Source organism: Polistes fuscatus, unplaced genomic scaffold, assembly GCF_010416935.1.
Source record: "Polistes fuscatus isolate 324 unplaced genomic scaffold, CU_Pfus_HIC Scaffold7, whole genome shotgun sequence".
In the NCBI taxonomy this organism is placed as follows: Eukaryota; Metazoa; Arthropoda; class Insecta; order Hymenoptera; family Vespidae; genus Polistes; species Polistes fuscatus.
Window position 1 is genome coordinate 809,889 of NW_025113151.1, and position 12,143 is coordinate 822,031.

A 12,143-nucleotide genomic window follows, 5' to 3' on the forward strand; every position below is an offset into this window, starting at 1 on the left:
TACTTGATTAGGAATTCGTTCAAATTTCTAATCAATTTTTCGGAGATTCATTTTGAAAATTAATTTATTACAAGAATTTATATCGTATTTAATTATCGTAATTAGTATGATATAAATGACATAATACACATTTACATATGAATATTAAAGAATTGAACGACGTATAGATAGAAATTATATAATCTTGCATGCTATTAGCATAATGAAGTCATGTCGTTTTTTTTCGAAGACCTATATAAAGCATGTTCAAAATATAAATCAAACTAATATGGTTCACTCAAATGTATTTTTATAGAATAGAGAGAGAGAGATAGAAAAATGTTTTGTTCGGTAAAAAAGAAAAAAAAAATGTCGTTTGTTTATCCGTCGAAGGAAAAGTTTTTCTTGATCGATTACGTACGTTAACGCGTCTTTTATTTACTAGACTTGTGGCATAGTACTCGTAAGTCTTCGCGAGCGCGAATGTGTGTCCTCGATCGAGGTCAAACATAGTGTTGACTCGTCCTATTTTCCTACCGTCTTGCTTCGTGCTGACTTTCAGTTTCGTTTGAGAGAGGTAAACGAAAGGTTTCCTATAGCTGCTGGTGCTGCTGCTGCTGCTATTACTTCATCTTTCTTTATTTCTTTCTATTTTATATTCGAACAATTCTTCTTTCTTTTTATTCAATATTTTATCAATCTATCTAATATTAATTCGCCAATAAATTTTATCGATTTTCAATGAACGAAGATAGATATATTTATATATATAAATATTTATTCGATTAAATTGAAAGAATAATTATAATTAACGATTGTTACGAATAACCGATTAAATATTTTCGTATATAAATAACATTTCAATCGCATGCATATTATATATATTGTTATTGAAAATATTCGAGAATTAAATGCAGTATTATATGATTGAACGATTAATTTAATAATACTTTCTTCATACATACTTTCATTAGGATAATTGAACGAAATTATTGATCAGCCAATAGGCATTGATTCACACGTACGTACGTACAAATTTGTTTGAACAATTAAATAATAATAATAATTAATAAAGATATTTACTCGCGCGTAGATTAAATATTATAGCATAAAATAATTTGATATCAATGATTGATAAAATAATATTTATTATTCAAATATTAACTCGTAAGAAAGAAAGAAGTAAAGAAATAAAAAGAGATAAAAGCACGCGCAAATAGGAATAGCACGATTCTAACACGAATATTATTATCGAGCTATCAATATCTGAGGACAGATAACGATAACGTTATTACCTTCGCGATTGTGGTATCCTTTATCATTACACAATGGCTGGTCTCCATCAATGTACACGTATTTCGATATAACAACGTACGAGACTGAGATATGTTAGTAAAAGAGCAGACCGGAACCGGGCAAGGAGCATTACCGGTACTAGCACCGGTACACATTGACGCGTATGTATTACCTTCTGTATATCTTTCTCTTTTTACCTCTCTCTCTTTCTTACTCTATCTATCTATTTCTATCCTGCGAAATACGAATATACTTATACATATTTCTATTCGCGTGTACGTGTGTATGTGTGTGTGTGTATCTCTTTGAGGATAAATTCATCGTGTAGAAGTTGTATCTTGAAAGTTGCAGCCTCGAGCGTAATACGTGGGTGTAAGATCATTGTGATCCATGATCGTGAACCTGGATCATCCTTCACCTTAGATCTCTCATCGTTCTTTCAGATTATTTCTATAAGTTTTTTTTTTTTCTTCTTCTTTTTTCTTCCCCAGGTTTCGTCGTGCACTTTTACTCGCATTTGAATATTTTTCGGGGAGAATACAATTCTTTAAATGTAATCATTTATATACTCTCATCGTGTTTTTTATATTTAATTATTTTCCTTTTTAATTAGGATCTCAGATTAAATCGTTATAAGAGATATATTTTACAAAGGGGGAAGGAAAACAATTTTTTAATTACCACTCGTATAACACTCACCATACCCGGAACTTCGCTTTTTATTTTATTATCTTCTTTTAATAGTTACGCTTTTATAGTCGTCAGCAAGCGTTAAGAATATTTTTCAAGGAAGTCGAAGAAATCCACGATGGAAACGACCATAATATTATGGTCAACGGCGTGTGACAAACCGCACCATATACCGAGATTTAGATCGTACTACTCTTGTTAATCTTATCCTTAAAAAAAGTCAATTAAACAATGGACCATTGATTTCCATCTTTGGTACGTTAGTTTCTATATGATTGTATTTTTTTTTCATTCTAAACTATTCAACGGTATAACTATGAACTTTGAAATGAAAGTATCGCAAAGAAATGATTTCCAACAAATATTCGTCTATTTTCTATTGTTCCGTTAACGAGAAAAATGTTCTTTTTCATTTTTTATTAATGTGCACATACCATAAAGTATACAGCAGAGTATATTTCTACAATTAACTAACAATTTATTATACGAAGTTGTATTCGTTAGTGTTACATGTTTGCTTTCAACGATCGGGATGATCTAAAGCTCGTATTTAAGAACGTATACACGTGGTACGTGACCGTGATCAATGCTTACGAATCGATTCGTTCGTTCCTTCGTAGAAATTATTCAAGGTAGTGTACTGCATAAGTAAGAGAGAGAGAGAGAGAAGGACTGCAGCAACATAATAAAATGATGGAAAGGGAGAAGGACAGTTGCGAGGAAGAACAAACGATCTTTACTGTCAGGATAAGCAAATCCTTTTGCTGAGTAGACATCGAACAAATGTATGTGTCATTCTTGGAAGTTTTCTTTCTCTCTTATTTCTATCCTTAGCATCCAATCGATCAAGGAGGATCTAGATCGAATGGAGATCGATGATCTTTCTCTTCGAATACCAAAACTTAACATCCGAGTGAACGTAATCGTTTAAATCAACCTACAATTAATTTATTTGACTTTTTTATTTCATTTGTATACGCGGCTACAGTGTCATTTAATATATTACATTATAAATAATTATTAATTTTGATTACCTGTTCGTACAGACGTCTACCGAAGTAAATTCTGAAAAGAAACATCGGCTTGACATTTACCACCCCCTTTCCCCCGAAGGAGGAAGATACTTTCAAATGATGTTTTTCGTAGAAGTCAATTCTCCCAATCCCGACAAAGTAAAGTCCAATTACATCGAGGACTCTGAAAAGAGAAAAAAATCGCGAAATGATCTACGAGACCGGATATATATTCTATATAGAAACACGCAAACAGAATATTATCTCGTTTGGTTGAATAGAAAGAGCGTAAAGAGAAAAAAGTGTATCCGATTGTGTATTGTATCGAAGTCATTACAATAATTTCTTACCTACATTAGCCAATAATGTCTATTGCAGTACCTCGAGCCATTTTCAAATGGCCTAACTTAGGGGGGAAAAGGAGGGATAGACAAATTATACTAAACACTGAACACTTGTTCTGTTAAATGACTACTTAATTTTAATCGATCATTAGGTATACTTTTGTTTCCTTCGAAAGGGAGTAAGAATGAGCAAGACACCGTAACTATGTAAGTCTGTGTCTGCTGTATATGTATGTGTGCGAGCGAGTGAGGGGGAGAGAGATATGTTAAAAGTTCTCTTTTTAAATCCTTCTTCTTCTTCTTTTTCTTCTTTTTTTTCTCTCTCTCTCTCTCTCTGAACTAAGTCTTTCAACCCAAGAAGAAGAGTAGCCAGCATCCACAGCAAGCCATTTACCCGGGGCTCTCCGAGTGCAATCTCGTATTCATGAATTCCTTGTACATAGCCCTCCTCCTCCTCCTCCTCCTCCTCCTTCTTCCCTTTATCCCTCGGCAACCCCCTCACCTCACCTCCTACCCCCAGTACTATCTTCCTCTTCTTCTCCTTAACTCTTGTCTTTAAGAATCCTACGAGCACCTCGCCACTGAATCCAAGTCACGAGACACGACGAAAATCGTTCTACCTTCGAGTATGATACAACGTTACTACGAATTATGGTTATGCGCTGTACTTCTCTTTCTCTCTTTTACTCTTTGGCTGGATCGACAATTTTTCTATCCGGGTCGAGAGAGTCATTTTCCTTTTCTTTCCCTTCGTTTCAACTTATTTATTATCTCAAAGGGAAAAGAAAATAAAGGAAGTCGATTAGTGGAAAAACAAAAAAAAAAAACACATGTAATTGATTTTTAAATATCATTCGGAAAGTTTTACCATTGACCATCGACCCGAGACCCCGGTGAATTCGTTCGGGGAATTGCAGCAAAATATTTGATGAATTTTATTTGTCTTCTCCTTCGTGGTGTGGTATTGTTTTATTTTTTTTCTTTTTTTTTTTTACTTTTTTCTGCGTTCAATTTCGTTGTCCAAATAAATCATAGGAATTTTTTTTTGTTATTATAGAGAAATGTCTCGTTCGTATAATTTTCACGTCAATGCGAAAATAGAATAAGTTCGGTGAGAAATAAAAAGAGAAATAGAATAAGAAGAAGAAGAAGAAGAAGGGTGTGGTATAATATATGTTCGATCTTTGGGGAATATTGGATGAAAGGAATCGATCGATCGATCGATCTATCGATCACGAAATACCGTCGTGTCACGTGCGGGCCAACTGTTTCCAGAATTGATTGGCAATTACCAGGAACCCAACGCAGATTCGATTCCACGATCCAGAAAATTGAGTTACACTGCGAAAGGTGCCTGGGTTGTGAGGCTCCTCGACAAATTTAACGACAACGAATACTTCCTAAATGCTTTTTACCATTTCAAAATGGCAAAGATTCGAAATCTTTCGAACATCGATTCATATTTTTGTTAAACATTCGTTTGGAATTAAAAAATCGAACTGGGTACGGAACGATAGAAATTCGAAGTTTAGTTTGCCTATTAAAACGTTGACAATTTTTTGCCCCCCATCGATAATTGTAATTTAAATTCTACTAGTTTATGGATTTAATTGAGGGAAGGAGGAGGAGGATAAGAAAGACAGAGATAATACTTTAAGTGATTCTCTCTTTCTCTTTCTCTCTCTATTTATAAACTAGTTCCGTTATTACCCCGATTAAAGAGTAGGTAGAGAAATTAACGCTAGAAATGAACGTCACCGTACGGAAGAAGGAGGTTGATTGGCCTTAGTACTATCTCGCAAATCCACTTTCAACGTCGTTTCGTTAAAACAGAAGAAGAAGAAGAAGAAGAAGACGATGAAGAAGAAGTAGAAGAAGAAGTAGAAGAAGAGAAGGAAGGAAGGAAGGAAGGAAGAAGAAGATCCGAGTAGTTGTAAGGAGGAACGTTCTACCGGTTCTCCATTTTTGTTTTGTTTCTTTAGATCCTCCCGCTCGGGAGCAGATCGTCCTGAAGTTCTAGGAACGAAAGTGTAAACCGGAACCAGTCCCGATGACTCGATCATCCTAACTTTCCTAGTCGATATATTAAAAAATTATTACAAATTTACTTTTACCTTTTTTTTTGCTCCCCCGTACAAATAAATTTGCATATAACGCGCATAAATATATTATTATTATTATTATTATTAATTATTTCGGATAGAAAATTTTCTGAGTATACAGTTTGATTTATTTCTCGTTCTAGGAATGAAATTAGTATCGTTAGGAAAGATATTTTGATGTTTTTGTTTAGGATAACGATTATTGTAACGTTCTAGGAACAAAAGTGTAAACCGGAACCAGTCGATGACTCGGTCCGAGTTCCGAAACAAAAGTAAAACGTTCAGGAGACTCCCTCGCGGCCCTTACCAAGCTGGAAACCCATAATTCCTGTAATAAGGTCATTATCGTGTGACCTGAGAATCTCTCCCCCCTCTCTCTCTCTTAGTTACTCTCTTACTCTCTTATATAAATACAGATTTACATTTATAGTTGTGTATTGACTATACACATAGGTACTCTTTCTCTCGCATTCTGTGCATTAACAATGGCGTAACGATTATAAATAAAATTGATCAAAAGTAAAGCTCCAATTCTTTTTATTTTTTTTTGCAGATTTTAAACCATCGTTGATAGATCGAATCAATTCGTATATCATAAATAATACGATAGGAGAATTATTTGGAAGATCAATTTGTTTAAAAAACAAAGTGATGGGGTAATGAATAAAATTGATTAAAAAAGGAAGAGAATTTAGTTAGTTTCTACGCCACTGTAGGTCGGCCAAGACGATGCATAAACGTGCATAGGTATATACATAAGAAAGAGATAGAGAGAGAGAGAAGTATACACGTACACTAAGACACATATAAGAGAGGTCTGGCATACCATCGACTGTCCATAGCCACCTAAGCAGATTCTGTCCCCAAGGTACAAGCAGAGAGGCAAGGATTCGCAGCGTTCAATTTGCATTCTAAAGTCTTGGCAATGCTGAAGGAAGATCGGCATGACTGTTTTCTTATTCACTCAGACATATACATACATGCATACGCATATATATATATGTATATATATTTACCTATCATCACGCCGCACGCGAATATCTTTTTATGTAAGCTTTAAATCGTATAATTCAGTTGATTAGGTTTCACGCGAAATACCTAAACGTTTTTGGGAAAGTCATAATACTTTTGTTCTTTTTTTAAATCTTTTTTCATACTCGCATCATTCAGTGTTATTTCGTTGCTATGCAAATGCTATGCACATGTGTATGTGCGCGAGGATAGAAAGAAATTTTGATAGATTTATTCGAATGTTCATAGTATCGGATATTTTTTCTTTGAAATTAGGTTAACAAGGATAGGATGATACCTAGCTACAACATTTTGTTGTCTTTTTATCTTCCCTATTATCCTAGTTCATTAATTCATCTATTATATCTTTCTATCTTCTCTTCTAATTTAACATCCATACTTTCGAGAGATGATTTCTCAGGACACGCGATTCATATTTTGAGTGAAATCATTATAATAGACGATCGTGGTGATCCTTGAAGTGTTCAAAAATCATTCGTAAATTATCCCAGATGACGAAACGTTTCAAACATCTTTTATATTTCATTTTCGATAAACAAGAGTTTGCATCGATATGCAATGTGCGTGTATATGTGTGTCTGTGTGTGTGTAGCTTTCCTTACGGGTTGTGTCGATGATGCAATCGCTATGGTAATCATTACATTCTACACGAAGGCATAATCTTTCGTGGTAAAGTACCTAAGGATTCTTGGAATCGAACGAATCGTATTCGAGACCGACGAACTCGATGACTTCATCTTACCTTTTCTTTCATTCTATCTTTCTATCTCTCTCTCTTTCTCCCTTCCTTCCTTTCTTTTTTACCTAGAAGTAGCAGGATGAAGGATGATTGGTTCGGACTATGAAAACTTGCACGACGAGAGGAAGTTGAAAAATAAATGTATAAATGTGTATGCGCGTGATCGTTCCCCCCTCCCCCTCCCCCCACTCCCCCATCCAAAAAAAGATAGAAATCGGGGAGAAGACAACAGGAAGTTAGACAAAATTCAGGTAGATTTGAAGAATTCGGGTTAAAAATATTCTAACGCGTGCTTCGATTACTAATCGGATTAAGATTTTTGTAAAAAGGTAATAAATATTTGTTCGAGCATTTGAAAAGAGTTTTGCGTCCAAAAAAAATATCATCTATTGTATTATAGAAGCGAGTAAAGTGAATATTTTCTTATTTCTTCGATACTTCGACTAAGAAGAAGAAAAAGAAGAAGAATAAGAATAAGAAGAAGAAGAAGAAGAAGAAGAATAAAAATAAGAAGATGAAGAAGAAGATGATGCTGGAGGCGCTATGTGACGTTGTCATCTGTGGACGGCACGCAAACGGAAATTGTAAAAGAATAACAAAAAATGAAAGTGGCTTTAGGAAAAAAATAAAAATAAAAATAAAAATAAGAAGAAGAGAGAAGAAGAAGATTATCAAGCTCGATCGAAAAGGAATTTTACTTTGGTGTGTGCGTACGTCGAAAGACATGGTTGTTAAACTTCAAACTGCTTTTTTTAAGAGTACACAGCAATTCGATTTTGTATTCCTCGGTGTGTGTCCCCCTTTTTCTTTATCCCTTTATTTCTTTCTTTCCTTCCTTCCTTCCTTCCTTCTTTCTTCCTCTAGTGGTCCATAGCACGTACATCGAAGGTTTATGGCTCGTATTTCCTCTTTAACGCCGATGTTGTTGCGCCCGGCCCGCGAGGGGGGTGATTCCACTCACCTTTGTGATCTTCACTTTCGTCCTTTACCCATACCAATTCTCACCCTCGTTCATTCTCCCCCATCGACTTATCGATATTTTCCTTGTATCCGGTTTCGAACGATTCTTCTCTTCACGAATCCTCGAACTTCGTCAGATTGTAAGATCGATTTAAAAGATCGAATCGCTACGATGTAATATACATGTATTATACCAACTTTCTACAGGATGTACCAAAAGTTCCAATAATCTTTTCAAATATTCCGAACCAAAAAAAACACCTCGTCCCGTTTATAAGATTTTGTTCGTTCGTAGAATTAACAACGATTAGCACGTTTTTACCATACACAGAGAGTCGATGAACTCGTGACTATTGACACTGTAGATTAACTCGACTTTAACAAAATGTATAGGAAGAATAGAAAAAAAAAAAAAACAGAATAAAATAAAATTCGTAATAAAGTGCAGGAGGATGACGAAAACTCGTTTCGTGCTTCGTTGCTAAAGTTAAAATCGTAACGCTTCTTTCTTTCTTTTCTTTCTTCTTCTTCTTCTTCATCATCTTCATCTTCTCGTTGTTGTTCTTCTTTTGGTCCAGGACACAAACCTCTTCTTTCCCTTATACATATACACAGACGTACTACGCATACACATAGTTGGTGCACTTGCGGCACATGAGCCGCACGAGCTTAACATCGCGCCGAGGAGAGGGCCCTGTTGCCAGAGACCGCAATTACATCCCATAAAGTACGATTGAGACACGGTTCGACCATTATTCTCCCATACAGGGCCGTACTAAAGGGTCTCCGCCGTTTAACTTAGGGACTACCTATCCCTCTCTCTCTCTCTCTCTCTTCTATATTTTCTTCGCAAAACGAGATATATATTACAAGAGAACAAAAAATATAATATAAAAAAGGTAACAAGATTTATAGGTGTTATAAATGTTGAAATATAATTACATTTATTTTCGTAAATCTAAATTTATCCTTAAATATTTGATACCATATTTCAAATAAAATAATACAAAATTAGCATTTTTCAAATGCCGTTAAATAAAATCATTTACTTCTCGTAATTATCGTAATTCGTTTAACATTATTTTCTAATCTTTTCTTTGACATATATATATATAAGAAAAAAGAAAAAAAGTGTCACACGCGGGTATTATGTGCATACATATGTAGATGAAGGTTTGCAGAGTAAGAGATGCAAGTATAACGGACGAGAGAGTAAGTTTCCCTCTTTCTTCCCTTCCCTTCCCTTCCCTTCTTCGATCACCGTACGCGAGACGTTCCCTCATACATAAATGCATTTTACAGCTCGTTGCATTTGCACCCATGCTCTCTCGCACGGTGTGTGCTCTCCTCCAACGTTCGTTAAAACGAGCTGCTGAACGAACAGTCGGCGTTGCATAGTTTCGTTCTAAACTTGATTAGGACAAAAATAAAGAGAGAGAAAAGTCTAAGGGTTCCCTTCTACAATTTAAGATTATGTTTTTTTTTCTTTCTTTTTTTCTACACGCTAGATTTGATTTTTCCCAGAGTCTTTTGATCAATGAACGGATTTAAACAAATATTTTTGTAGTTGGGTATAAACGTCATCGAAACGTACGAGTTGTATACTCGTATATGAATGAGAAGAGTGAAATGGTGGGAGGGGTGGTAAGGTGGGGGAGGAAAAGATTACATAGATTTTATATATATAGAAGTGTGTGTGTGTTTGTGTGTGTGTTAGCGTGGAAAAGCATGTTCAGCAAGATCAACTTTCACTCCAAAGATGTACTCTCGTCTTCTTACGTACACGTATTTCTACATATATATATATACGTGTACAGGTATACATATACACACATACATAGTTAACGTACAACTGTTTCGTTTGGTTTCGTTTTGTTAATGCACGGAGGTAAAAGAAGAAAAAAAAGGAGAAGAAGAAGAAGAAGAAGATGAAGAAGAAAAAAAATCATCATGAATCTCAGTGTTGCAGCATTCGTGGGCCTCGTATTTTATATACGTTGAATGTATATATCTTTTTTATTTTTTTTTTTTATTTTTGTCTTATTCTTTCGAGATTCTCTCGAGGCGTAAACCGTCATTGTGTAACACACGTCTCGCACACGCACGCACGCACGCACACACAGGTGTGACGTAACCAGGGAATTCGTAGATCTGTCTTATTTTTTTTCTTTTTTTGGTTTTATATATTCTAAATGATTTTTTTGTTCGCATAGAAATATTCTAGAAAAGATTGAAGTTAATGATTGTAATCATTATTATTGCTTCGACGATTGAATTTAAATGTTTGTCGAGATAATATGATAGTAATTAATCACACACGTTAGATTTTCAGATTAGGATTATAAATAATTGTAATAGTATTTGTGGTTTAAGATTCGGTACGAATCTTTTATTCGTATTCTCGTTGAAAAGTAACGAGAGCGAGAAAGAGACGGATAATCTGAGTGTTAAAAGAGAGAGAGAGAGAGAGAAGCGTTAGTTCGGTGTGCGATTATGTCGCTTCTAAAGACTTTATGAAGCAATTACGGGACACTAATTAGAGTAGGAGCGCCGGTTTGGCAGGTCTACCATCGTTTTTGCTGCTACCGTTCTCGAGTAACAAGTAGATGCTTCGATTCGATGGAAGGGGAGATATTAATGTCTTTATTTACCATAAAAAGGAAAACAAATAAAAGAGAGAGAGAAGGAGATGGTAGTTTGATTGTGTTGAAAAGCGGATAAACTTTTTTTCTTTCCTTGCTTTTTTTTTCTTTTTTATTTATTTATTTTTAATAATCATCATTTATAAACCACGCGTGCATTAAGAATAAAACCGACTACCAAAGAAATTTGCGTTTGAATTGAAATCTGACGTTTGTTTCGTTTTGTTTTACTTTGTTTTTTGTTTTTTTTTTTTTAAATTTTATTATCAAGCAAAGATTTATTTGCAGAGCTATTAAAATGAAATAATATAAAATAAAATAAATCTTTGAATTCTTGGAAAAAGATCTGAAGCAGATAAAATCCAATCGCGAATAAAATGTTATTTACGTTTGTTTTCAAAGTTTCTTTTAAAGTGTGAAAGCAAGACAAAGACGTTAAATAAGAGAGAGAAAGAGAGAGAGGAGGACAGCATCATTAAATGTACCTGACGAAGTCAACATTTACCCATCCTCTTCAATGTCCTTTTATTATCTCAACTCTCTCTTTCTTATCTTCTATCCTCTCCTTTGTTTTTTCTTTTTTCTTTTTTGTCGCAATCCAACCTTTAATACTTATGGTGGACATTCGAAAAAAGAAATTCTGCGGAGACGTCACTGTTTGCACAGTTACGTTGTTTAACTTGCATTTAGTGAGAGAAAGACAGAGAGGGGAGAAGGGAAGAAAGAAAAAGAAAAAAGAAAAAAAAAGTAGAGAAGGAGTTCGTTAAGGTTTGCAGAATTTAACGAACGTCCAGAGAAGATACGTTGTCCTCCTTTTTCTCTCAACCACGATGATTAAACTCCAGTCTGAACTCTACTACCCACTACCCCCTCCCCCCACTCAGCTGTTACAACCCCAGCTTACAAAAACAACCTTTCTCTCAAAATCCCAGATTTCATTTCGTAGTAACTTCGAATAGTTGTCTATCCTCTCTTCTAATAGTTTCTAACGAGTCTTCGTTAAGAAAATCTTTTTAAACGAGAGACAAGATTTTACACCCCCCCTTGCCCTCTTCCCACTTCACCCCCACCACCTTTCTAAAAAGGGGTTAAGAGATGTAGCAGAGAAAAGAAATGACGGTGAAAGAGAAATCGCGTAAATAATTTTCAAACGTTTACTTTTATATCATTCTAACAAAACAAATAAGAATATAGAAAAATATATACATATTTATATATATATAAATGAATACGTTAGAATTAATAGAAAATATTGGTTTAGTTTGAAATGGTAAAATTACAAATAACACTTATGATACAACGTTTTAGTTTTTTTTTATTTCATTTTTTTTGGTCGTAGGAACACC

At 34.7% G+C, this 12,143-nt stretch overlaps 1 protein-coding gene across 8 annotated transcripts in view; it reads left to right on the top strand.

The window, feature by feature from the left end:
• LOC122524383 (SH3 and multiple ankyrin repeat domains protein 3) overlaps positions 1–12,143 on the top strand; it is a 91,780-nt gene that overhangs the window by 68,172 nt on the left and 11,465 nt on the right. The window lies entirely within an intron of this gene.